Genomic DNA, 22,919 nt, shown 5'->3' on the forward strand with positions numbered 1-22,919 from the left:
GGTTTTTTAAAGAAACATTCGCCCTTGAAAATGTCTATTTCCGAAAATTACGTCAGATATGCTTATATCGTTCTGTGTCGACTACGGGGTGACAACGCGTTTTTGTGGGACTCTGCTGCCTCTGAAAATCCGCGCTCTAAATTATTTAGCGTGATCACTTTGGCGAGCGGCGTAATAGATCGTTATACGCGACGAGCGAAAGGAGTCCCGAGCGCGACTGTCGAGTGAGTCACCTCGTGTGGAACGCGACAGCGCATAGCTCGCTACCCCCACTCCGCAGCTCAGATAAGCATCACACCCCACCACTCGCTTGCTCGCTACAGCCGCGCGGTCGTTCACCCTCGCTTTAGAAGCAAACAATGCGCCGATGCGAGAGCAAGTACCGAGCGTCTCGCGACCGCAAATTTTCAGTTCAAATCTGATGCTGCCGCGCCGCGGCTTTAGAGGCGCCGCACACGAATTGACATAACAGTAACATATGCGCCCTCACACATGAAATGACATAACTGCATGTGCATAGCATAAGACTGTATGAATCAATGAGTATCGAGTATTTAGCCCCCATATTGATGCTTGATTCTCAATACTCGATGCTCATTGGTCCATACAGTCTTATGCTATGCACATGCAGTTATGTCATTTCATGTGTGAGGGCTCTAAGACGTACCGTAAGAATTGACCAATCACTTTGAGTATTGTCAAACCGTAAAGTTGCCATTTTTGTGAGTACTCGATTATAATTGGTCCATTTTTATGGTACGTCTTATGTTACTGTTATGTCAATTTGTGTGCGACGACCGTTAGGCCCGATCTACAATAGATGGAGTAAGGAGTAGGAATAAGACGAAATTAGAAATAATTTATTTCGCTTATTCCTTTACTCCAATAAAAGTTTGCCCGTCTATGTCACATGGAGTAAGCATGAATTAATTAATAAGAGCTGGAGTAAGGGAGTAAGCAAAATAAATTATTTCCATTTCTTCTACTCCTTACTCTATCTATTGTACATCGGGCCTTAAACGTCTATGAGTCGCGAATAAATCGACGCAGAGCGACATGAAAAAATAATCTCTAGCACGCATTACCACACACGTCCATGCTGCTCTTTCATTGCCTATTTGGAAGAGTCGCGCAATCACGGTTACATAAAATATTTAATAATAGTTGCTACTTTTTTAGCTACTCGACAAACAAATGGCTTTTAATTTCAACTAATAAATCTATATCTCACAGCGAATGCATTTTACCTGCGATGACCAACGCTTAGCAACGACAACAAAACGATTTATCTTTTAACGAAGTTCGACTCAGCCACTTGAATTTAGCTGATATTAATTAATTTGTAATAATTAAGTATGTAAGTAGTAAGTAATAATAATAATAATCTAATTTCTTTGCGTGTAGAAATGCAATGTGACTATTTGCGATGAGAAAGTCACGTGTTTTCACGATTGATTCAAGAATAATTTTCTACATTTGGCTGAAATCGTTCCATTGAAGCAACGATAATGCTTTAAAACTGGAATTTTAAGCAAAAATTTTTGCCTCATAATAAAATCAATTCGTACATCAATAAAGAGCAGTGTTAATCGATGAAAATTTTCTTTGATTAAAATAATCAGCAAATGAATAATCAAAATTAATCGATCGTCATGTATAAAGTCACAAATAATTTTATCCATTGATGTGACTAATTGTCAATTAGTATATACTCACAATCACATGAAAATGTGATTAATAATTAATCACATGCGTCGATGAAATTATTTGTGACTTTATACATGACAAGTGAATAACGTTGATTATTGATTTGCCGATTATTTTAGTGAAAGAAAATTTTATTGTCCAACAGTACAACTCGTCACTAACGCCGAACTGTTTAAAACTCGCTGCTGAGAAATGTACAACGATGAAAAATTCTAAATTGACAAACGTCGGACACTTGACCCGTTTTGTGTACCGTTAAATAGCTTAATTCTCTCGCGCGAGCGGGAAATTACATCGCACGAAAAAATTCGTCGGAAGAAACGAGCGCGCCGCGTAACGAGAATGTGAATTGTGTTAGCGCGAAGAGTTTCAAATAGCAGATTTCCGCGATACAACGCTGGCGCTGTGGTAACGACGCGGACGAAACTTCTTGTGTCCTCCGCTCCTCTCCAATTTGCCCCTAAGTTCAAGTCATATTGTTACCGCGATTTTCTTATAACGACTTTTATTCGAAACTCGAGCCCGCCGCGCGTATTTTAAGCTAGTTGAGCGCTTTTTAACCACCGTGTTCGGGCGGGGGCTCTCTCGCTCTCTCCCGCTCCCGTAACTGGCTTTAAAGTGTCGGATTTTTGTGGCGTAATAATGAAAGGAATTTCCGTGCCGCTGTGTATTTCGCTTTGTGCACGTTTAACACTCCGAAAGTTAAATGCGAATGGGAATACTGCCGGCGCGACGTTTTGTATTAATTTACATTCCGCTTCTCCGTTGGTATTACATTTTTCGTGCGTTACCTCTCCCGTATTTTCCTCATTCTCCCCGAAAAAAGAAGTGCGCAACGCACCGCGCTTCTGAAAATTTACGCATCGAAGCCCATCGTGTTACACAGTCCCGTGTGTAATACAGCCAATACAGTGGCGTAGCCAAGGCAGGGTTGAGGGAGCTGCAGCTCGCCTCCCCCCCGAAATTAATTTTCTGGATTACGCTAAGTGTGAAAAAAATTCGCTGATACATGTATAGAGAAACTCGGTTGCTTGCATGAATTAGCCCTAATCGCGCGGAGTTCGTGTCGAACCAACTGTTCAAACAACATTGTGTTGGTGGCTTTGATCCCGAACATCGGTGATACTTAAATTTACTTTTCTTTCAAAACTAATGTAAGATTTCGAATTTAAAAATTGATTTTTTTTCTCTCTTTTAACAGATAGCATTTCCATTTTCAAGCTTTTATTAAATATAGTGACATTTTTTATTTCTTCTTTTAAAGATAGAAAATAAAATATTTCAATATCCATAAAAAAAAATAGGAAAAATCAACTTTTTTTTATAAAAAAAAAAATTGTTATCAAATATTTCTATTAAATCTTTTTCGCGATAGTGACAGCAATATTTTGTGCGTTGCACGTTCTCAGGAAACGTGACCGTGATATTTCATGTATTACTCGCACAAATCGCACCGATATATTTGGACCCGAGCTTAAACCAATTACTTAAAAATATCGAAAGCTCGTCGTGCTTCTTCCGGCTTAGAGGAAATTAAGTGTATTCAATGGCACATAACGAAAGCACATATTTTCAAGCCGGAGTTTCCGCTTTAATCTCGTGTTACGAGCAACTAAAGTTCCGCGAAATGAGAATCGATACGGCGACAAAGTACGCAAATAAAGAAGCGCCCGAGGAATAAGGTAAATTGAGAAAGTGAATTGAGCAACCGGTGATTTTCATCAACCGTGGCGGCTTGATTTGGCGCGTGCAACAGGTCTTGCCATTTACTTTGAGGAGTAAGGACTAAATCAAATTTTCGCGAGCGCCGCCGAGTGCCTCGCCGCGTTTGTGCATTTTATTTCGATATCGCGCGCGTTTTATGCGAATTCATAATCGAATCACGGTTTATGATACGCGAGATTCGCAAACAGCGTTCCGTACCTTTACCCGAGACACAAGGAGGCGCCGTACACGAGGAACTCCATCGTACTCTACCATACATATGTCCCTGACCGAAATCAACTGCTGCAAATAGATGAAACTAAAATCGTTGAGTTACGCGTTATCTCGCGTGTGTTAATATTTAATCTTCACCGGTCTCTATATTACGAGATTACCTGTAGTTACTCAATTAACCGATGCGTGACGGTTTGATAGATTCTACACGTAATAGCTGGTGTGTACGCGCGTATGGGCGTACGCGCGACATGACGAGACGAAAAGAGACAACAAAAAAAAAGGAGAAAAAGAAATCGCGTATTTGGAAAACAAGTCTACCACATGAAATGAAGCTGCGGACTCGCTGCCATCAATTCTGTTTTTATCGCTGAAAATCTTTGCGGAACAAAGAATGGTCAGGTGATACGCCAACATAACTGTCAACAAACGACACACACACACACACACACACACATACACACACACATACACACCTACATAACGCGCGGGAAAGTTCGATCGTGCTCTCATATGAGATGTATTTTATCAATGAATGGTAAACTTTATCGGCCGATGCCGGACTGTTTACAGTGAAAACACTCCGGCACATGTAAGCCCTGCAGTAGTTGCGCATATGTCGATTCTAGCGTTGACACAAGCAACGTTTACCGCCTCTATGAGCAATTTTATCGTCGGTACGTGGCAACTGTCCGTCAAAATACGTGCTTGCGGGATTACGACGCGGTTCGTCAAAATACTCTCTCGACCTGACACAAACCTCGCGACCACTAAAAAAAGATAGAGGAAAAAAGAGAAAAATGGAAGGTAAACCACCAGCGCCGTAATCCGCGAATAATTGTTAATCGTGACATATCGTATACGGACGAGGTCTTCGCGGCGTGTCTTTCGTTCATAAAGCTCCGATAATTAATATTCGCGTTACATGAATATCGCGAATTCGGGCGCGTTTCACGACGCGTCTCGATCGTGCGCTTCGACGAGTGTTACTCGCGACGACGACGGAAGAGCACGTTCCCGGCACCCCCGGAACGACGTCCTACTCGAATTTGAAGAGTTTTTCAAACAAATCCAATAACACACACACGTTGTACAAAGACGGCGGCCGGAAGGAGGAGCGGCGCAACGTCTGTGCATTGTGAATTCGCACGAGGTCTTCTCCGCGCGCGTACTCGGGCTTTCAAGCGAACGTGCGGAAGAGCGCGACGGGTTCTCCTCTCTCTATGTGCATCTCCTCGCGAGTGTGCGTGCGCGTACGTATATGTATTGCCGCGTGCCTGCATATGCGACCCATATGCGCGTCAGAGACACGTGTCCGCCGCGCGGAGACGCGCGTACGGAGTGTCGCGATACAGATTGCTCGGCGAATTCGCGGACGACTTTCCCCCCTTGTCGAAAATTTCGCGGGAGAATTCGATTGTCAGTCATGACGCGGCGCGACAACCGCCGCGACTTCTCCTTTCCACGCTTTTATTAATCCTCCGCGTACAATGTTGAGTACTGTGTGAAACGCGAATGTAAATTCGATGGCTTACCAACAACTTTCCGACGAAATAACACGTCAGTTTGCGGATTTTGATTTTATTCTGCTAATATCTTATAACTCTTTCTTTCTCTCTTAATAACTTTTCTATTTTTCTATCGAGAGAAATATATATATAAAAATATTGATTTTCAAATGAGGTTGATGTAGGTTGCAAAATAGATGTTGAATGTAATAGTAAGGCTGAAAGTAAGATCAAAATTTCGACTCAGGATGGTAGTTCAAAATTGCCCGGGTCTGACAGAGCCAGCCTGTATTACGTGCCCTAAAAAATATGATATGATTATGCGTTAATGTGGTTTGGATTGACGACGAATGGCAACCTTGCGAGAATAATTCTCGAGCAAAGGCAACAGACAATTCCGTCATCATACAGTCATTTTGTCGTCGTGACATAAATGCTAATTAATTAATGCGTTTGGCACTATCAAGCAACACCATGATGAAAAATAATCGGTCGGTCTCGACATAGTTTGCTATCCTTTTTAGTTTTGAGTTTCATACGTGCGACACCACGACGATGGAGGCACGCGCGTATCGCGATACCGTATGCACACGTCGCTCGAGTTCTCCGCGTCTCGTCGCAAGGAGACGAGTACTTGTCAATGCTCGCATGCACCACCATCTGGCACGGCGTGCTGAAGGCACTCCGGTACTCTTCTCACGGGAAAGATAGTCGGCCACGCGCGCGTTCGCACACGAGAGCGGAGCTTCAGATGTAAAGCCCGCCGCTACTTTCATCGGTGGGTGTATCACGCATCACAAATCCGTCGACATCTCAACGTTTCCACGCTAGTACAGGACGAGCACGAGCGCGGAGCGTACACGTGCATGTGTATGTGTGAAACCCACGTATTCGTGCTCACGATAAAAATAGGTCGAGGAAGATGGAGTAGGTGGGTTATCGAGGTTCCCTTTCCCGTGATCCGTCTCAAAAGCGTTGGAGACCAATGACGCGTCGCGGAGATGACATTGAGTTCTGACGGTGTGCGCTAGAAATATCACCTGATGAGAACCGCGAATGTTTTCACTGTCGTTTAACCGTGTTACCACGGTTCAAGCGCCGCTGCTTTTTTCTTGGCTTGCTAGCGATTTGAGTGCTCTGATAACGACGTGTGAAATCGTGTCGAGCTTTAATAAAAATGAAGCGTACGCGTTACTTTTCAGTTAAGAACTAATTAATGATTTAATCAAAGGAGGAAATTGAGAATATTTTGGGGACGAATGTGACATCAACGATCGAAGGCTGGAAACTTTTCACACGTGAACGCCCTTGGCAAACTGCAAATACATTTAATCGCCCACATCGTGCGCTGCGGACAGAGAGAGAGAGAGAGAGAGGAGGAGAGAGAGAAATAGAGAAAGGGAATTCGGTCGATCCGGGAGTCGATCTACATCTACGCGACCGGGCTCGAGAAACTGAACGAGGTAGGCCCGGATTTTCGAGGTGGTGCGTGCGCTCAGATGTGCGTTCATACCGGCAGTAGCGTTGACCGAATCGCTCCTATCTGCGTACACGCGTGGCAGCGCCGGCACAATGGGGAGATTACGGGGACACCACACCCTGTACGCTACGTCGAGCACGAAGATGGCGGGACCGCGCCGCACGTATGATCGGGGATACATCGAAAAAACCATACACATGGATTTCCATTTTTATGGCCGCGAGCCGTCCCTTTTGTCCCGTGGGAACGCCACCGCCGTCGAGTGCCGCCACCATGGACGTCGACCGCTTTTCCCGCGGCCGCCTATGTCGTTCTTATCCCGGCATATCCTCCGAGGAAGCAAACGATATCGGACAAATATATATATATATATATATATATATATAGAGAGAGAGAGAGAGAGAGAGAGAGAGAGAAAGAGAGAGAGAGGATGGACACGGGGGATGTACATATAGCGAATAACTATGGGACGGAGATGTCGTTTCGTTAGCCTCTTGGACGTCCCTTGCGCCCCAACGACGCAACGAAAATTCTGTCGATCGTAAGTATCGTAGTTGGGACGGTGGAAATGTTCGACAATATACGTTACACTCGCGAACGCGGGGAGTAAATTTTTCGAGTGGATTATGGTTAACTTTGTAGAAGAGATTTTATACAAGTTTGTTCCCAGCAGTAGATTTACCTTAGACGAAGTTTCAGAGATCGTTAAACGTATCGCGAGAAAATCGCAGAAATAATCTCGAAAAAAGTTGGACAGTAGAAATTTAAATGTGCATCACTCGCATCTAATTATTGGTGAAAATATGATCTAACAACATTTCAACGACAAAATATTCAAGAGGAAACATCACACATTTCGACACCCGAATCTTAACTAAGGAAAAAATCCGCTTCGTCGCAGTCATTAAGACCTGACGTATTGACTTCGGGACGCGCTGTACATTTTATCAGCGCGCGATTACGCGCGTAACATTTAACTCTGGAAATATAGAGGAGTGGCGTTTCATTTCCCACGAATCTCGCGTTACGAAGTTGAATTACGCGATGCTTTAATAACGAAGCGGCGTACGCTTGACATACGTGAACGGACTAGACACGACTCTGGAATATCTACCCGCGAAAATTAAACGTTTTTCGTTGACATGATTGAACATACTTGTGGGGTACGCGTTCCCGCGAAGTCTACCTTCCGCGACGCGACAAGATAAAGAATTAATGCGACCACGAGAACGCGGTTTTCGCGGATTCGGCGAATCTACCGTCTCGCGAAGTTGCTCTCCGAGGAGTCTACGGGGATCGCGCTCGAGCGAGTCCACGAGCAGGTACAAAAACTTGGAGTCATCCCGGGCCACGCTTGTCACGCGCAGGTGAGACATAACTGGAAACCACCGCCGCCGCCACCGCCACCGCCGTCGCCGCGGGTTCTCGCGTACCGCATGTAAAAGTAAGCTGGATGCCGAAACACGGATGCAACCTTCTTTGAGAGCGCTCTCGAGACGTGTGCCGGGGAAAAGTTTTAACGAGACAGCCCGAGATTTCTCAGCCGGAGGAGGAAAGAGCCCGGGCAAGTCGGAGGAGAGTGGTAGAAGGGTAGAATCGCTTCTTCCAACGGCGCCGAAGCCATCGTGGAATGCGACCCTTCGGGCTTGAACTCCGTCGCTCGGAACGACGTTTCGTGCTACGCGACGATCCTTCAACGCGCGCTCCGCTCATTGCGCAACCAGTGCCTGGTACCATAAAAAGCTTCGCTGCTTTATCAGCGAAGAATTATCACGGACCGGCTGCGGGAGAGAAAGAGAGCGGGAGGAATTCCTTCTGAATCTCCGCATCGCGAAAGTATCCCCGACGCGAGACGTCATATTTTCTACCTTAGAAGCCGCGTGCCTTCCATATCGCGCAATTATAAACTTCATATCAGGACTCTAGGAGGTTGTAGTGTTTTGGATATTGTTACTTTCCTTCTTCCTTTTCGTAAATCAAGATCACGTGTGTGCACGGAAAGAAAGGTTTGGTTGGACTCAGAAATTCCGGTTAAAGTTATTAAAATTCAACCCAATTCGTTCTGGTCAACATGAACACAGAATTCTGACAATATCAATCTAAAGTTTATTTCTGAATTATTTCACACACCAAAAACTGATTTCTCCAACCAAATTTTTCTTTTCGTGTGATCTGACAAAATATATGTAGAATTTCCTAAAACTGCATCTTAATTTGTACTAAGTTGAAATTATAACGATAATTTGTTCGATTTTTTCTAGAAGTGTCAAGATGGTGAGTAAAGTGAAATTTCTTAATTCTACTTTGAATTTTCGCGCAGTTAGGCGGAAAGTGACAAACCGTCCGTTGTCGCGCAGGTAGCCGACCGTGAGATCAATAAAGAGTTCGTCGAAAATTCCACGACGCGAAACACACGACGCGCGACATTCGCAGCGTGCAAAAGTTATTTGGCGCAATTCGCCGTGCACAGCCGTTGTACCGTGTAGACAGCTGTTCGTCCAATAAATGTGACATTCACCAAACGATTACGGAAGCGACGGGCGATAACCGTGAATTTGCGTTACCGGGTGCTTACATAAAACTGCAGGCTGCGAACGACAATGCGCGCCGATTCATAAATGAAATTTTATGCATACACCCGTTGTGCACGTGTGACGTCGATAGTTTACGAAGTCACGCGTTCGCGTTACGTAAGTGCACGCACGATCGACGGCGCGAGAGCGCGAAACGGTGCGTCGCGCTCGAGAAATAATTATTCGCGCGAGAGCGGCGCGTCAACCGATGATCAAATCGACAATTCAACCAACACGTCCGCGGAAAATTAATTTTTCCGAAAGGACAACGCCTCCCAGATGATTACAATTAGCCGAAGCTGCGCGACGCTGCCGTTGATACGCGGTTTCTGACCGGCGCCTAGCCTCGAAAAAACGTAATACGAGAAACGCCCCCTTTCTTCTTTTTTTCTCTTTCTTTCCCCTCGTCGAGCAGAACGCGCTTTCCAATTTTACCGCCGTTGCGAGCGGAATGCGATGTGCCAAGCTCGCTCCCGGTTGTAAATTAAAATCGAATGGAAACCAAATTACGCGGCGCGCTCGCGGAAAGGAAGGTACGCGTAATTTATCGCGAGGAGGAAGACGCCGAGTCGTCCAGGCGCATTGAAATGCTTAGCGGCGCGAGAGAAGCTTGTATTCCACGCGGCGATCGATTTATAAAAGCTATAAAACAGCGTGGCCACGCGTACAATAGCTCCGGCCGGGACAAACAACGCCGATGACGGGACTACGATGCACTTCCTCCACCTTCTCTTGTTCCCATTCGGTCGCGGGTGCGCAAAGTCGAGCTCGCGGATCTAGGACGGACCGTGAAAGCGATCCTGCAATGCAGTGCGCGATGCAGCGCTCGCTCGCAACGTACTCGTTAATTGTTAATCGTCTCGGTCATGCGTGCACGAGCATCACTTTATCCGCGGCCGAGGAGCGTGAGCGTGCACGGCACACCGGCGCATTACCGTGATTGCAACGGCAGGAAACGCTAATTCACTAATGCGTTCGCTCCCGCGCTCGTATGCCGCATCGTCGGTTTCGTATCCTATTGAGGGTAGTTTAGGATTATACACGTTAGCGCGACGCCACGACGCGGTCGCTCTTCTTGCAGCAACGCTGGATACGGTCCCGTCGATTAATTGTACCGACGGATCCCTTTCGCGTTCGCGCGTCGCGTCCGCTCCGGCTTCTTGTCGCCCGCTGTCGTTCATATTGCGAACGACGTCGCGTATACCTCCGCCATGTCATATTACCTATCTATCCCTCCGATTATCACCGCGCGCTTCTCACTCCCGATTAACAAATCCGACGGTTGTCCGACACCGTTAGCACTCGAGTCAGTCTTACTGGCTTGAATGATACTTACAATTGTGAGAGACACCAACTCGACATGTCGCGACAAGCACTGCCGATGTACACCGCGAAACGACGACGTTACTCCCGAATTACGTACTCACGATACGTCCCGACGATCGGAGTGTATGAAGTTGGCACCCCACTTTTTGAAATTTATAATTTTGAAAGTTGTTCCAGATTGTTCTGACTTTGTACCATATTGTTCCAAAGTGATATTGCTTCATTCGAAACGGTTTTCGAATAAAACAAAAAAAAAAATGATTTTTTGAGCTAGCACCCCACTTTTCGAAAATCGAACATTCTGATACTGCAATAGATTGTTCTAGTTGTTCCAAACATTGTTCCAAAAGGACAAATCCGTAAGTTGAATTATAAGTCCAAAAAATGAAAAAAATGTTTTTGACCTGGCACCCCATTTTTTGAAAATAAAGCATTCCGATACCGATACAGATTGTTCTAATTGTTCCAAACATTGTTCCAAAAGCACAAATCAATAAGTTTAATTATAAGCCCGAAAAATTAAGAAAAAGTTTTTTGACAAACAGTCTATCGGACCAAGAGTAAACTTATACTATCTTTCTTGTTCCAACCGAGATCTTTTTGTTCTGAGTTGTTCTAGGCTTAAGAATTATAGTTCTAGAGTATGAGACTCATAAGATCATTTGTTCTCCGAAAATTCGTAAAAAAATCGATTTGACAGCACCCGTCAAGAGAAAACACATGCTTCCTTTCTTGTTCCAACTGAGATCTTTTTGTTGTATTTTTGATGTACGTGATCAGTTACATCGACAAGTACGTAATCAGGGAGTAGTCTCCATATTTTTCGAATATGCGGTGTTTGTCGCGACATGTCGACTCGGCGAAAATAAACGGAGCGAATCGCATTATAGAGAATATAAATCAGCATTAAAGTACTGAGCATTAAAATACTAAGTATTGAAAGGCTGCATCGTATTACAACGATTTGGAAGTCCCTCAGTCAGAGAGGCTTTGTGCGAGCGTTCGCTTCGGTTGCAAATGTTCCGTCAGTAGCAAATTTCTGCCTCGGCAGCTCGGGTTTAATCCTACGAATCTTTGTGTTACGCAAACAAGCATCGAATGCATCATGATAACTACCGCAGCATCACATCGGATCTTCCGGTGCGTATCAAAAGGAATACGCAACATTAACCGGATTCTGACCGCTGTTTGCTCTCGTGTAACAGTGTAAACTTATGGCGGTACCGTTCAAACGATGTCCTCAGTTTGTGGGAAAATTTAACAAGCTGCACTCGATCCCTGTACGCGCACACGATCGATCCTGGCGTATCAACACAAGTGCGGTAATAGTGACTGTTATAATCGAGAGGTACAATTAACTCACCCTCTCTATCTCTCTCTCTCTGTCTCTCTGCTCTTCTGTCTCTTCTCTTATAAAAAAAAAATTTTGATCGCGGTCCAACAGACCGCGATTCCCCCAGGTAATTTATTCCTCGCGTGGCTCTCATAATTTACGCAAATTTCCGATTTTTCCGAGCGGAATTTCGTATCAATTTCCATGTGTTTCACGCACCGGCGGCACATCGTCATTTTTACACAATCCCGCAATGCCCCATTTTCGTCGATAGGGTCACGATTGTGGACCTTTGCGCATCGATCGTGCAAACAGAGAGGCGCGCGCGGGTGCTTGCGAAAACTCGACAAAAGCACAAAGTGACGCGGCGCAGGGGGAGAGATGAAGGGCGGGAGGCGCGCTGGTTAAAAAAATGTTTATCGCTCGACGAGTCCGATGAGCGCAATTAAACCGCTGTCAAAGACTGAAAACGAAGCGTACGAACTGGTAGCACACGGTCGTAGCGCGCGTTATAATGGCGACGCAAGGGGTAATAAGTTAATCAACATTAACACGAAACTCGATCCGGCCGCACTATCCGCGCGCTGCCCCAATGAATTTCTGCTCTAGAGCGTGCGTCACCGGGTCAATCAATCGCGACGCAGAATTCGATATCTACAACGAGCCGCGACTGCTAATAAGCGTGAAAATGGCGCAATAAATTTTGATCACATTGACTGTCTATTGTCGATCTCGTTTTAATCGATTCGCGGCGATTCCTCCCGCGGCGGCGTATCGATTTTAGTTGCGCGCACGTCGACAGATGTTGTTTTTCGCGACTACCTTCGCGCAGTGCAAATTCTCGCTTCGGGTTGACGGCCTCGTCAAAGTGGACGAAATTTTTACCGTCAAAGTGCCTCTCACTTCTTTCGCGCCGATTGTGGAGTCGCATTTTTCAACACGCGCAGTCACAAATGCTACATATCACTCGTGAAAACGGGCGGCAGCAGCAGCCGGAATGCAAAGTCCGCGCGAGGAGGTCCAAAGGGAATAGAAAGTGCGATAATACGAAATGCGCGGATGGCCAATGACGTTAACCTGATTTACATAAATCGAGCATTCGTGCCAGAAACTAATTCGTCGTTCCGCTTCGTTCAATTGCCGTTCGATTTTACGGACGGGCCGTCTCGTGAAAAATTTCACGTTGTAATGTCGTTCTCCTCCGCCACGACATTATCTTCATTTATTGACGAGGATGTATACACAGGGGGGATCGCGGAGGATATTAATTATTGCCGCGAATGTCGTTGAAATACGTGAATTAAGGTACATGAAAAGACGACTGAGCTCTCGGCGATTATCCCCGACTGCACTCCGTATAAAATAAATTAATGACGCTAATCACGCAAATTATTGTGCGAATTGCCAATAATAATGTGATTCTTCGCAGTTTTTCAAAACGACCGTTTGGCCAAACGGCTAAATAAACTTTATTTAATTCGCTGGATTATAATAAAATAAATTTCAAAAATAAATTTTATTTTATAATCCGGATTAAATAAACTGGCGAACGAAGCGAAATTGGAATGAAAAGCCGCACGAAAGTCGGTGGTAAGTAGAGGGCACTGTAAATATATTCGAACGCTAATCGAATGCAGCGACGAAAAGACAGATCGATACAGTTCAAAGTTGGAAGACAAATTACTCAATTTATTCGTGCCGTTTAAATCTTTGCAGAGTCGCCAAGCTACTTTTGCTACTACTACGAGCGAAGCACCACGCTTTTCCACCGCATGCACAGAAATACGACTCGTTTGCACACACGTCTTGTGAGTCGATCTGGCAGAAACGTCTCAGCGAAGTCAGTCCTTTCCATTTAATAACGCCGTGGATCGATTTTCCCGTGCGCGTGTCGCTCAAAGGCACAGAAAATCGGAACGTTTAGTCTGAAACGAAGTTCCCTTTATCGCGCAAATCGGATAATCAGGTGTACAGACGAGCGTGCATGCGGCGCGGCATTCGACGGTCTAATTATCGGCAGACAAGCGACACGCGCGAGCGAGAAAAGCGATGCAGCGCGGCGGTTCAACGATCGCTTCTCAAAAGACGTTCCACGGCTGCGCCGCCGTAACGAGGCGAGTTTCGCAGACGACGACGCTGCGTTTTCGTGCTCCGGCCCCTTTAATGGATATATGCATAACGGTGGAACCGCAAGTGCTTCAATTATGAAACAATGAAATAGTTAGGGGCGCCGAGGTTCGCCACCCACCCGTCCCGTCGCGCCCCGCGGCTCCTACGGCTGCGCCGCGTTGGTGCCAACTGACGCCAACTCCTCTCGCGCGCGTTAACTTGGTACCGTTGTTTCGTCGAGTTAACCAGCTAACTCCATAGCTATCCACTCCGCCGTTTCGACCCTCTCCCTCGGCCACCGCCTCCCCCAGCCTACCCGCGCGCGTTACCTACTTGTCCCTTTTCCAGAGACCCTTCTAATCTTACGGTCACATCTTCGCGTTTATCTCCGCGGTGGTGCGTCATACGGTCGAAAACGCGAGCTAACTGCATGTGCATCGTGATGCGCAAGCGGCCTTCCGCTCCATGCAGATGTGCGGAAGAAACGACCCAAGAATCGCAGTTGCGGGGTTAACCGTATCACATTTGTCGCTCATAAATACAGGTCGTGTCATTTAAACCGCACTCGCTCAGTAATCGCCGGCAATACCGGCCACTCAAATCACCGCGCAGTTATTAAAATTAAGGCATTTCGCCCTCGATCTGTTATGCACACATTTCATCCCAATATCCTCGCTAATTAACCGTTCATTTCTTTATGATGTCAATATCATCATCATTAATCAACCGCCGCATCGACGCGACCGCAATAATCGTCGGGCGAGCCACAGCGCATCGCGCGTTTTTAACGGGGATAAAGTCACGACTGGGTATTTAAAAGTAATACGAGAGAGAGAGAAAGAGAGAGAGTGTGTGTATGCAAGAGGGAGAGAAAAGAACGGATAAAGCGAGAGACTCTGTCACATGTACATCCGCGTAATGGTGTCGAGTGGCACGGCTTCGGCGATAATCTACAGAGCCGCACAATCCGCCCATGTAGTCGCGATAAGACACCCTATGCGGCAAGCTGCGTACCGCAAACGCCCCCTTTTAACGGTAAACACCCTTCGTTGATAGTTTATGCTCGTATGCCGCACACGCCTTCCTACGACCGACCTCGGCTCATTTATCGCGCGTTATTTATCGGCACTCGGTGCGTTTCTTCGTCGTCGTCGCTTCTGCTGTTTTTCCAGCCCCCTCCCCCCTCTGCCCCCGAGAACCTGACACGATCGAGGTCGCGACGGTTTGCTGTCGCAAAAAATATCGTTCTTTTCTTTTTTTCTCCCCTATTTTATTCTCTCCGCCACGGGCGCCGTGCACAGACGATTATTCGGGAGTTGGCAAACTACAGCTGTCGCCGCAACGCGCGGCCGTCCGTTGACGTTGGGACAAGCGATCGACGCGGCGGGCAAATAAAACGTAAGAATAAACCGTCGCGAGCTATAAAACTGTAAAACGCGCGCGTTAATCTGGCGGTGTAAACGTAGCGATCGAGGAGGATAAGCGGCCATCATCGTACTCGCGTGTGACAGATGGCACGCGATACATTCTCGCGCGAGCACGGAGAGGAGCGTAATCCGTTGCGGGTACGCTGGAGAGTGGCGTCGCACCGGCCCGATCATTTATTTCTATGATCATAAAGTCGTCGCGCGCTTGCGTACTACGCAATTCGTTCTACCCACAGACACGTGATATATTTCGCTGCGAGGGGCCGTCCCGTAAGCGAACACCGGTAGATTCGTCTTTCTCGCGGTATCCGATTTTATGGCTGATCTAAGCGCCGCCGAAGACTACTTCCGTTCTACCGCGCGCGGCCTCGCTTCGCGTTTCGGTTTACGCCTCGGTTTACGGCAAGCCGACGGGATGGGGCTGCTGAATATTCGAATGGAGAGCCGAACACGAATGGTCGTGTTAGTGAAATATTTCTGGAAAAATTGCATCGCGCGCGGGATTCGACGTGTGAATGCGACGACATCGAACATCCGGCCGCGCACTGCAGACACGCCTCGAATGCACGAGTTTCAATTTGTTTTTCAGCTGTCCGGCGAAGGTAGACGCGTCGGCGCGCCATTCCACGAATCTCAAGAACGCGGCGAGACTTATAAATACTCGATTATTCGGAATTCGAACTCAACTCGAGAGCGTTGGTCGAAACTAAACGAGTCGACGGGAGGCCTACCGTGATGAGCGTATTTTTGTTAAAAGTCACCTTCGATTCACCGCGGGTTAATCGAATATTAATGAAGATCGAAGCGCTATATCGATCCGCGCTTCTTCCATTGTTAACATCAACTCCGTGTCTGCGATGCGATGCGTCGTTAGCCGGCGCATTTCATAGCTCACGGCAGCTTTATCGTGTTATCATTATTATTTCCGCGTCGAGGAAGAATTCACGCATCCAGACAAACCGTCGGTTGCATGAGCGCGACGGTGAAATTCGCGAAAATATTTATCGGCGGGAATTTGCGTTTAGCAAATAACCGCGAGAGTCGCCCGTAAGTAAAACGCAAACGAGCGATTCCAAAGCGGATTGCGCGGGTCACGTTGAATCGAATTATAAACGTCACGACCTAATTACACCTTTCGTGCCGCCATGCATATGTAGTAAACGCGACGCCGCAAAAACGAAAACATCACGCGCGGGAGCACAACTTCACGTTGGAATTACGTTTCTCGCAACATCGCCGACAAAACGCTACACATAAATATGCTTCGCGTAATCTAGCTCGTGGCGAATGGACCAACATACGTAAGCTCCCGCATGGGATATCTGGTCTCGCTCTCTCGCTCTCTCTCTCTCTCTCTCTCTCCCTCCCCCTTTCTCTCTCTCTTTCTCCTCCTCTCTTTCTCGATTTCTTGTGGCTATAAAAGTCGAGTCATGTTAATTTCAGCGATACCGTTACGATAACAGCGATATCTCTCGATAATGCATCTCGCTCTAATTAACTTGTTTAATGTTTGCAATTTATATATTTTATTTTAACACAAAATGTCAGTAGAAGAGATCAAGGCATTTAACAATCATATAGTATGATGTATCATATGATGTTAAATGATTATTAGAATAAAGAATTTCATTTCAATGAAAAATATACAAGAAATAAAAAATATTTATTCGGTCAGACCACTAATAACTTATTTACTTATGCTAATGTACATATAAATATATATGTAATAAATATTTCCATACACACAAAATAAATAAATATATATATATATATATATATATATATATATATATATATATATATATTAGTATAAATAATTTTTATATATATTAGTCAATATCTTTTAAAATAAGAAAACATATATTTGTTTTTAAACCTTGGTTTTTCATGAAAATTATTGTATTTATTCTATTTAAATAAAAGAATTTAGATTTTAAGTAAATGTCATTAGTTGTTGCCCCGAATAAATACTTTTTTACTTTTTAGATATTTCTTCTCTTAGTGTAGAGCGAAGAATCGTAACTCTAATTGCCGTCTAATTGCTATATAACGTTTTAGATATTATATAATTGCTATGATAATGAGCGATGTAGACATTTGTTAGGGACAAAATTCCATCGATATAATGGCGGATTTAAAGAAAATAAAAGTAAAAGGCATAATGTAATATAATTAGAAAATTGCCACAAATGATTATGTCGCTACATATATTGATTACACACGTTCGCGAGACCCGCATTACCATATTTCCTGACACCTTTTATACCGTACTCAACTGAAACTCGATCGAGTCGGATATTAGCATTCTCGCGTTTACGATACATACTCACGGCCTTCACGGGACAAGCATCGTACTGTGGACACGTGTCTCTTGAGAACGGCTAAGGATCCGTGATAAGCATAGCGACAAGTCGTGATGTCATTTGTTAACGAGAACGGTTAATCGCTTTACTTTTTGCATCGATACAGTACGGAGTATCGCCTGATGCATGATTCTTCTTTTTTTTCCACGATCAAAGCGTGTCGCGCTGAGAATTAAATGTAATTAAATTACAACAGGTAATCCAATCAACAATTAGCGCCGTAAAAGCAATTTTATCAATCAGTCAATTAACCCTACCCGTTTTTGTTTGATTACATTTTCCTTCCGCGTCTACGTCACAAATAAAGTTTTGCGATCCGTCCGGATGATTGAATCGCAGATTGCCGAGCAACGTTTTTACCTGCCACGTGCGCGACACCTGTATTTTTGACAATAGCAAAGTGGACGCTCCCCAAGCGACTATTTCAGACGAGTACTTTCACGATCGAGTCACTTTGCAGAACGCTTCGGCACTTTCTAAGTGAAGCAGGCATCACGTGTTACACGAGACGATCGCGACGCGCGACTATCCGCGCGTTTCGATAACAATCTTCAGCTCAGTACTAAGTATTGACTCGTAAGAGCAATAGCTTGGTCGTCCTTTCGGTGTCTCTAGGCGACTGGCAGCGCCGTCGCGTTAACGATCTCAAATCTTAACGGAAGCCGGGAGATATACGAGCCTGTAGCCGGCGCGCGTGCGGTATCGCGAAAATGTAAATTGAAACGACGACTTCGCAGCGTGCCGACAGTGGCCGGGTCATAATTCTCTTCGGACATCTTCATCCGTACACCGAGTGTATTCACGGCGGTAATTATGTCAGTCGGCTGTGCGTTAGCGCGCTCTATGCCGACTGTGCCCGCGCGCGATCGATACTCCGCCGGCTTATGATTTACCGCTTTAAAGGCGTGTATCCACGACTCGCAACTGCGAATTACACAAGCCGCGAGCCAATTAGCACCATTATCCGCGCTCACTTTCCCGCGTCCCCCGACGAACTCGTGAAGAAGGACAGGCGCGGACTCGTTCTGTGAATTTTCACGGCGAGCCTCGCCGATAATGCATTGAAGCGCTATTTGCCCGACAACTGTGAGGATGCGGCATTAAACGTGCAAACATGCCTGAAGACACACGGCATTCTCTCGTGCGAACTTGGCGGGATATGCTGACTCGAAATCAATTTTACATATCTCTTCGACAACCTATCCGAAATGTAATCATGGATTTCAAAATAGATGGTGACTGTGATTCCGCGTAAATTCAGACCATTTTGTCATGGTGTTCGATGGCGAGGAAGTAACGGTAAACCTAGCCACGGAGGTTTTGCAGCGATTTTGCAGCAGAAAGTATTTACTTTCCGGGTGCTTATGCACAGCTCTGCAAAATATTTTTAAAAGATATATTGTCTCTCTCTCTCTCTCTCTCTTTCTCGCAAAAAAGGGAGGAAGAGGGCGAGGGAATGAGAAAAGAAATGGAAGATTTCAAGCTCTTTCGGAAACACAAGCACCGCTTAAATTACACGCAGATGAAACCTTTATTTTACCGTACACAACGATTATATAAAATAGCGAAATTCGCAGCACAAATTCCCGTTGCGAGAACGTTCCTGCCGTTCGGTTGTTATTTTAGCATGAACTGAACACGAGCGCGAGAGAATTCTCGCGTCCCTGCTCTTCTCCACTCTCGAGCCCTCACCCTCGAGCGACGCGACGCGACACGACGCGTCGAGCCCTTCGTCGCCGGCTTGAAAAGGAGGAAAAGACGCGAGTACTCTCCAAGTCTCACCAATAGTTCTCCGATGCGCGCTCACTTTTCCGCGCTTCGAGGTCGCGAATCCCGTCACGCGGTTTCAATGCCGAGTCCGACGGAACCGGCGGCGCGCCCCAGGTCGCTTCAAAAAACAAACAAGCTCAATCGCGGCGCCGGCCCCGCGCGCTCAAATAAACTCTCCCGTTTCCGGCGGAGTTTGCACATGGCGCGGTTATGCAATAATATGAAGTCGGACTCTCTTACGGGTTAGTGTCTTTCTCGCGCAGAGAGAGCGCCCTGTCACTCCTTCCCTGGCGCTACGTAAGAAAACAACTGGTCGGACGCTGATCCGCGCGCGACCTACTTCCGCGTTTCCGGGACGGGAGAGAGCAGGCTTCTTCGTTTCTATTCGGCTATCGTGAATAGCCGATATCTTGAACCATCCTCGAGCTCGCGATGGCTTCCGAGTACTCTGTGGATCGAATTGGCGTCTCGATGAAACGCAGTTGCGTCGAAAAGGGCAAATCCGCTTCCGAGCGACTTTCCGAGTGCGTTCAAATCAAATGTTCTTTCTCGTTTTTAGAGGAAGATTCAATCGCGAACGTACTTTAATCGCGGTCATAATCGACGCTTCTTCTCGCATGTGAGCTCACACGACGGCGACTCGGCCGTGTATTTATGGCCCGCGGACACAAATTGAGAGCAGGCTGGAGCGCTCCAGCAATTTTCACCGACGCGCAAATCCCTCGGCAATGTCGCCGCGGTGGGAATGTTTTTCATTTCGGACGCGACGTAATGACGACGCTTGATACACCGGCGTCACGAGGAAACGGGAAATCGCGCTGTCGCGCGAACAATGCCGGCGTAATTCCGCGGCGCGTCAGCACGGAGATGCACGCAGCACACGGCGGGCGCGATTCCGCCGTCCGCGGAGGGCCGAATAAAAATTTCGCGCCCATCCGCGGAAGGATCGCGAAAGTATATGTCGACATACACCGTCAAGTGGGCTCTTCTCGGGCCGGACGTTTAGGTGGCCGTCATAAATTCTCGGTTTTGACGTCCGCGCGGAAAAGCCCGGCAACGCGCGCGTTCTTCCTCTTTCTCTCTCGGGCTAGTCGAGGCTTTTCGCGAGCCGCGCGGCTAGTAAAACTCCGCGGGAATGGATCCCGGAATGGGCATGGGGTATAAAACTAGGAGATGCAGGAAGGAAACGAAACGGGCCACCGAAACGTCGCGGGAGCTCTCCGGCTCAGCTCCTACTCGCGGCCACTGAGAGGCGTGCTCGGTGGCTAGGGGATGCGTTCGCATCCTGCCGCAGTTTCATACGGAGAGGAGAGGAGGAAACGAGAGGAGAAAGAGAGAGAGAGAATTTAACGAAAAAGTACCATTGAAAGATACGCTCCGAATAATGAAATTTTGTAATAATTATAAGCGCAGAAATGAAGAAAAAATATAGGCAACAGCGGTGAATAGGCCGCGCCTCATTTACATACTAGAATAAAAAGAGATCTGCGAAGAACGCAAAAATGTACGATGCGATTTTGACACGGGTTCTGTTACGCGCGTGGAATTTATGCGATTTAGACCCAAATATGAATTACATTACAGCATTAATAAAGCAGAGCGAAGAGTTGCACGCGTACATGTACACGCTGAAAAATATCATTCTGCTGTTAACCGATTACGCGGTTTATTTTCCTTCTTTTAAGTAATATTAGTCTTCAAGAAAAGATATTTTCCTGTTGGTAGTCTTAAAATATACTCGTCAAAATTTTGAGGAAATTTCATTTTGCCGTGCATTCAAAAGAAGAATTTATTCTTCTCAAGAATATTACAAAACTTTGTCGAGGAAAAAGTTGGTCCGACTTTATCTTGGTTAAAATACTAAACTCATTAGGATTCACGATGTATTTTGAATAAATTTGATCTCTATGTAACTTGTAATAGACTTGCGGAGATGTATAAACTTATGAAATACTTGAAACAAACATTTATCTGTATTTTTCTGTGTGTGCATGGCATACAACTTGTATAATATCTTAGTGCTTCTTTAGCAAACCTAATTACTACCACTAGTACATTCCGCTCTCTTGTACTTTGCAGAGGCGCGCGCGAAAAATTCTACAACACACTCGCGCATGTGCTCTCAGGAACGCGGCCGAAGCGGCAGCGCTCGCGAGAGAGAAAATGTTCCGACTCGTGCTGATATCGCGCACAAAAATATCCCGCTGGAAATCTCACTCGGAAAATTCGGACTTCATTGTGGCTTCGAGGACCGCGAGAGCGGTAGACTCGATTTCGACATGCTCGAATAAATTGCACGCGAAATTCGCTTTTCGCGGAGCGCCAGCCGGCAGTTTACCGAGCAAGCGGGACTTGATTTCGCGTCGATCGGGGACAGTTCTCGCGCGGATTGTTCGGATTATAAATCTTCCGCGCGATCTACGACGTGTCTTCGGACGCAACGTGTCGCCGGCAGTGTGCGCGCTTACCGGATATCCCGATGACGAGAAAACAAATAAAAAGCAAAGCTCGCTCCCAAGACGCATCGTGAAGAAAAAAGCTATCGGTTGATCGGGAAAAAGAGAGAGAGGGAGGAGAGAGGGGGGGAGAGAGCCGGGGGAGAGAGCCGGGGGAGAGAGAGAGGGGGAGAGAGAGCCGAACCGAAGCGAAAATATTAAAAATGCCCCTTTTCAGTCGAAATTGTGAAATAACCGCGAGCAGAAACAAATTCGCGTAGACTAGAAACGCACGGTTTTATTAATGATCTACGTGCGCATTGTCGGCGTTGGGATAATTTAAAACAAACGAGTGGTATTATGAAATCCCCGCGGCGTAATGCCGGGTTAATACAAGGGAAGCCCTGATGCGCTCTAAGTCGCTTGACCTAAATTTTTCGACCGCTCGGGCGGCTCTTTGAGCGGATCAAACAGTTGGAAACCACGAGTCGACAAACTGTAAGCGGGAGAGAGACTTGCCGGCTTAGTTTGCTCATCCACAGTCGAAGTAACCGTATGTGAGTCGCGCTCCACAAAATGAATGTCTGATGGTTGACGTCAACTGTGCGCGCTGACAATGAAACGGAAACTCCCACAAATCATCTCGCCGAAAGCGGTGACTCTAATATAATACACGAGCGTGCGATATGAGATTAAACCGTATTTCGATTCCGGCTGAATTTCACCCAAAAGCGTTACCGTAACAGCGCATCCATCTGCACTAATTTCGATCATTTCGCGCAGCGAATGAATTCAATACGGACGTTCCGCGGAAGTTCATCGCAAAATTACCTGTAAAAATCGCCTGGGGCGATATCTCTCTCTCTCTCTATGCCTCTTTCGTTCTTCCGCTCCTCTCTCTCTCTCTCTCTCTCTCTCTCTCTCTCTCTCTCTCTCTCTCTATCTCCCCC

At 46.3% G+C, this 22,919-nt stretch overlaps 1 protein-coding gene across 6 annotated transcripts in view; it reads right to left on the reverse strand.

The window, feature by feature from the left end:
- Positions 1–22,919, reverse strand: part of LOC116850500 (CUGBP Elav-like family member 2) — a 561,960-nt gene that overhangs the window by 376,326 nt on the left and 162,715 nt on the right. The window contains exon 1 of one of the 6 annotated variants that reach the window (XM_032828837.1): positions 18,022–18,039. The exons of the other annotated variants lie outside the window; for them this stretch is intronic. The gene's annotated coding sequence lies outside the window, so the exon portion shown is untranslated. Of the gene's footprint in view, positions 1–18,021; positions 18,040–22,919 lie in introns of those variants that run through there. 6 annotated transcript variants of the gene reach the window in all.

This window comes from Odontomachus brunneus, unplaced genomic scaffold, assembly GCF_010583005.1.
Source record: "Odontomachus brunneus isolate Ranch 3 - 2012 unplaced genomic scaffold, Obru_v1 Obru_scaffold_147, whole genome shotgun sequence".
NCBI lineage: Eukaryota > Metazoa > Arthropoda > Insecta > Hymenoptera > Formicidae > Odontomachus > Odontomachus brunneus.